Genomic DNA, 5,833 nt, shown 5'->3' on the forward strand with positions numbered 1-5,833 from the left:
CTGCAGTTCCCACCCACCCCCCCACCCACTCCACCCAACTCCGCTCGCGAGGTCACAGCAACGTGACCCCCATTCCCCCCCCCCCTTTTGGCGACGTCCCAACTCGCGCTTATGTTGGCGCCGTAGCGCGGTAAAGTCGGACGCCCGACCACAAGCTTCAGCTTTCACTTTTAAATCACCCATCAGCCCACGTATGGAGGAAAGACAGGGGTGGCATCTCCTCTAAGTGGGGAGGGGGGCTATTCAAAGCCCGCAGTCGTAACTGGCCGAGCGAACCCAGGCATTAAAATTTGCGCGGTTGCCATTTCCAGTTTACTTTAACCTCTTTTATATATATATTTGTGTAAAAATGTTTTTTCACGATTGCAGCTATTAATATTTACAGGAGGCCCTTTTTAGCCGCCGCATCGCCGAGGAGCGTTAAAAGCGTGCCGGCCAGACTCTGATTTAGTGTCGGTTTGTGTGTTTCTTTTGGTTGCGTCTTCCTTTAGCCCGCTCCCCCACCCAACCGCGCCTCCCCCCCCACCGCCCAATCCTCCCCCGCCACGACAACGCTTTCTCAAGTTGATAAGTTTACTAAACGGGGAGGGAGAGGGGGGGGCGGGGGGGGCAGGCGAGACAACAAATCCGTTAGGCTTCAGCGTGAAAATTCATCGAGACGCCGAGTGGTGTAGAACGGGGGGGGGGGGGGGGGGGGGCGGGTAGGGGGGGGGTGATGGCTAGGATGGAGAATTAAATTCACAGCTTTTCCTTCGAAGGCACCCAGATGAATGGTCCCGACTGCTCTTCGATAATCTGCTTCCCCTGGCTGTAGATCTCTTCCAAGGTGTCGCCCTGAATGACCGCTGCGGCGGGAGAGGAGGGGGAGGAAAGAGGAGAAAAAAAACATCATCAGAATCTTTCTTTTTTGTTGCAACAGGAAGCAAGGAATCCGACGAGCCACTAGGCTCTTTTTCACCACGGGACGTTCAGTTCGGGGCGGGCCAACGAGTAAATAACAGCAAACAATGGTTCTCATCTTCCGGAAAGATGGTCCCCGCAAGAGGGAGATTCGCGGATAGCCAAAGTCGCGGACAGCGAGTTCGCGAACAACGAGGGAATACGGTACACGTTTGTCCATCTGTTACGGCGGGTTTTTGACCAATCTTCACAAAGTTAACACAGAACGTACTTTGGTGCAAGTCGGTGCGAGGTCTGGGCCTGGTTCAGATGTAGCTCGCCACGGATGTTAGCCGTGACTGAGAATTGAACTTGGGTTGCTGGGTTCCTAGTGCAGCCCACGAACTCAAAGGGAATTGAGGGGTCGGTTGGGAGACCGTTAATGGGGAGCCAACAGTGGCTAGGAGATGTTAACTCCCTCGCCTGGTATACAGGAGGTCGTGGGTTCCATCCCAACCCTGACGCCTGTATATTAGGAGTTTGCGTGTCTCTCTCTCTCCCCGTGGTCGCGTGGATTTTCCTCCAGGTCCTCCGGTTTTTCCCTCCACATTTAGAATCCACATGATGCATTTAGAGTATATGATGATGATGATAGGCTCACTTCGTTGAAAACTATCATTTGTGAAAGCCAGGTCGCTTCTGACAAAAAGATCTGTATAGCTCAGCGAGCAGATCCTGGTAAAAAAAAACAATAATATTAACTGCCGCACCATCCCGTAATACATCCAGGCCCCACGTGGTCAATCCAGGAGGTGGAGGAATCGTGCATGACACCCCGGGGGCCACATTTAATCACGGGCGGCTGACAGGTTTTCAACTCGGGAATCTCAGCGGTGCCAGGCTCAGATCTACGATTAAGCTGCAATCTCTCAAGCGTAAATGAGAGTTTGCAATAAATAACAAGCACAACAGTTTTGATTCAAAGCTTTCGTGACTGCAGGGATTCATGTTCTTGGTTTTTTCGGTAAAGTCACGTAGAAGGGAAGAAATAAAATGATAAAAATATAAAACAATAAAAATTCTCACGACGTTTCGACTGCAACACAAGCAATCATCATAAGGTGATGAGAATTTTAATTGTTTTATATTTTTATTATTTTATTATTTCCCTTCTACGTGCAACACAAGCAATCATCACCTGATGATGATTGCTTGTGTTGCAGTCGAAAGGTCGTGAGAATTTTTATTGTTTTATATTTTTATTTTTTATTATTTCCCTTCTACGTGACTTTACCGAAAGAACCAAGAATAAGCACAACAATAATAATATTACGAACAATATTGGTGCTAAGAAACTCTTCTGCCGGCCGTTCAATGACAGCACACGCTGGGGCGGATGAAACTGGCTTACGACGTCGACAGCAACAACTGAAACACATTTCGAATAGAAAAAACCCAACGCCGTGTGTGTACGTATATAAATGTATATATTTAAACATGAAAGACCAATCCCGCTGTAGAAGTACACTAATAGCAATAATACAAAACATCAATTTGCATTTAACTGTCGAGGCTTCCAGTAAGATAATAATTCATCATATTTTTTACTGGAAAATGATGTTCCAATGGTGCTCCCAGTAAGCTTTCGCATCCAGTATAGGTCAGACATTTCCTGGTCTATAAAGCTCTGCATGGTCTTGGATCAATGTGCCTGCGGGCCTGACTGATCTTCCATACGACTGGGGTTGATATCTCGACTCTCTGCAGGACAGGACCTACCACTCTCCCCTCCCAGCCTTCTCAAGCATTGCCCCAAGAGTCAATATTTTCTCATGGCTTTTGCTTAAACATTATTTTCACTGCCTTTGCATTTTATTTGATTGTAGAATGTTTCGATATCCCCCCCCCCCCTCCCCGCATTGAAAACAAGAAAAAGGCCGCTAAAAAATATGATAAAATGTTGCATAACCTCATCCACGTGATCAATCGTGTCTTTATTTTTTCGTGAATATTTGTCTTGGAGGGCACTGGACATTTATAGCCAAGAGGGGCCCTCGTACGATCATCGGCTTTTCATGATCGCGAAACAAAAATCTCAAAGCTCTTCACTGGGGTTCAATTGATTATTCATGCAATCGCGCATCGGGCTTAACCACTAAAATTCCCGGCGCTTTCATTTCGTTCAAATAAATTGTCGGCATTAGTCCGCTTTGAAATGCATTTAAACTCACATTCGCTAATTCTCAATAGCCCCTTCACCACGACGAATATTCCGTCTATTGTTCGTCGTTGTCGGCGTGCACTCGCTAATTTGCCTACTCGCAAACATCGCTCGCTGGCAGGATGGCACTAAATGTGCCCATCAGTAAACTCACTCCCTCGTTTAAAAGCTTCGTGACTGCAGGGTTCATCTTCTTGGTTTCTTTCGGTAAAGTCACGTAGAATGGAAATAATAAAATAATAAAAATAAACATAATAAAATAATTCTCACGACGTTTCGGCCACAACGCAAGCAGCCGTCCTCAGGTGAAGAACAGGTCTGTCAGGAAGACAGCGTCTGAAGTGCATTTAAACTCAGACCTGTTCTCACCTGAGCACGGCTGCTTGCGTTGTGGCCGAAACGTCGGGAGAATTCTTTTATTATGTTTTATTTGTATTATTTTATTATTTCCATTCTACGGTGACTTTACCGAAAGAACCAAGAAGATCACTCCCTCGTGTTTTCGCAAAGGCCCTCAACGTCTCCCCCTTCGGTCTATTCCCCTGAGGTCCGTCATTTCATCGCAGCTGGCACAGCCAGCTGTTGACCAATTTTCCCATTTCACACGAATGTTGCGAGAAACCCCTTTTCGATCTATTTGTCGGCTTATCTGTTTCCCTTTTTTTTTTGACGCGCTACGAAGCACGGCGGGGGGGGGGGGCCACATTGCTCAAAGTGTCCAATTATTATGATTTTCCATTTAAGGCCAACGCAGTTGACATTGACGAATGCGTTGAGTTTTGTTGTTGGGATTCTGCCAGTCTGTTGTTAATTTTGCCTGTGCACCACTACCATGTGTGTTTTTTCCTGTACGCCGAGCCGCAACGAACAACACCGACCCACACCTCTCGCCAACCCCCCAAACTGGCAACAACGCCGGCACCTCCTGCCCTGGTGACACTTGAGGCCCCTTCCTTGAGATCCGATTGGCCGCCCCACGCAGTGACCCTGTTGTCACGTGTGTGACAAAGGTCACGTGTGTGACAAACACACGCATGACCTTTCCCTGTCCCCTGCGCTTAGTTCCCGGTCCACTGGGGCGTAGCAGCGGCGAGATGTTCACTACCTGTCGCCTGGTATGCACGAGGTCGTGGATTCCATCCCGATCCTGACCCCGACGCCTTGCTGTAACACATTTGGAGTTTGCGCGTCTCTCTCTCCTCGTGGTCGCGTGGGTCAGCCCGGTTATTTCGTCAACATTGTAGAATCGAGTACGTGCGTTGGAGTATGTGTTGCTATAAACATTTAGCAGGTAAGGCCCACCGAGCTATGAAATAAAAAAAAAGAAGCGTCTTTTTTAGAAGTGACACTGGCTATTCACAAATTAAATTCTCAACGAAGTCGCGTGGAGATTTATAGGCAGACAAATACTCTAAAAGCGTTAAAGTCGATTCTAATGTAAAGGGGAAAAAACCGTAGGACCCGGAGAAAAATCCACAGCAACCACAGGGGTGAGAGAGAGAGAGACACGCCAACTCCAAATATACAGCAGGCGTCAAGGTCGGGAATGGAACCCAGCGATCTCCTCTATACCAGGCGAGGTAGTTAACACTCCTTAGCCACCGTGATCATGAGGAGCAGAAGACACGCAAACTCCAAAATACAGCAGGCGTCAGGGCTTGGGATCGAAGCCCACGATCTCCTCTATACCAGGCGAGGTAGTTTACATCTCCTAGCCACCGTGACATGATGAGAGAGAAACACGCAAACTCCAAGGTATACAGCAGCAGGCGTCGGGGTCGGGGTCGAACCCACAATCTGCTGTACACCAGGCGAGGTAGTTAACATCTCCTAGCCACCGTGTTGATGATGATGAGGAAAGAGAGACACGCAAAACGCCAATATACAGCAGTGTCAGGGTTGGGATCGAAACCCACGCATCGTACCTCCTATACCAGGCGAGGTAGTTAAACATCTCCTAGCCACCGGATGATGATGATGATAGAGAGACACGCAAACTCCAAATATACAGCAGCAGGCGTTAGGGTTAGGATCGAACCCACGATCTCCTCTATACCAGGCGAGGTAGTTAACATCTCATAGCCACCGTGGGGCGCCCCTGAAACGCGTTCAAGAACTGCCGATTCGCCGAGCGTGGCTGATGAGAATGCCGACCCACCTGTGAAAAACTCCCCAAACTCCTGCTCAAGCTTCAGTGCTCGGTCGTACATTTTCTTCGCTTGCTCGTCCGTCAGCCTCTTGTTCATTTCACTGTTGGAACAACAACAACAATGTCGTCATCCTCTTGTTTCTTTCGGTAAAGTCACGTAGAAGGGAAATAATAAAATAATAAAAATAAAACATAATAAAATACAATTCTCACGACGTTTCGGCCACAACGCAAGCAGCCGTCCTCAGGTGAAGAACAGGTCTGTCGATAAGACAGAGTCTGAATGACACGTCCTAGGCTTGGAGCGTCTATTTAAGCTGGGAGGGAGGAGGAAGAGCGCCTTGACAAAATAATTTGCATATCAAGAGGAATGTTAGCATATTTATGGGAAATGCAGATATGCGACTAGTACTACTTGTGAAATGCGTAGGAGGTTTGGCGGGGGGTTTAAAGTCATGTTTTGCCCGTGCATTATGCAGGACCAGCAGCATCAAAGGGAGAGGATAAGGGAAAGCATTAAATCGAAATTTAAAAACAACAACAATTTCGTCATCCGGCTGGAAGCGAACATAATAACGAAACCC

The sequence above is a fragment of the Lethenteron reissneri genome, chromosome 57 (genome assembly GCF_015708825.2).
Source record: "Lethenteron reissneri isolate LAM-NWPU_2019-01 chromosome 57, ASM1570882v1, whole genome shotgun sequence".
Taxonomy (NCBI): Eukaryota; Metazoa; Chordata; class Hyperoartia; order Petromyzontiformes; family Petromyzontidae; genus Lethenteron; species Lethenteron reissneri.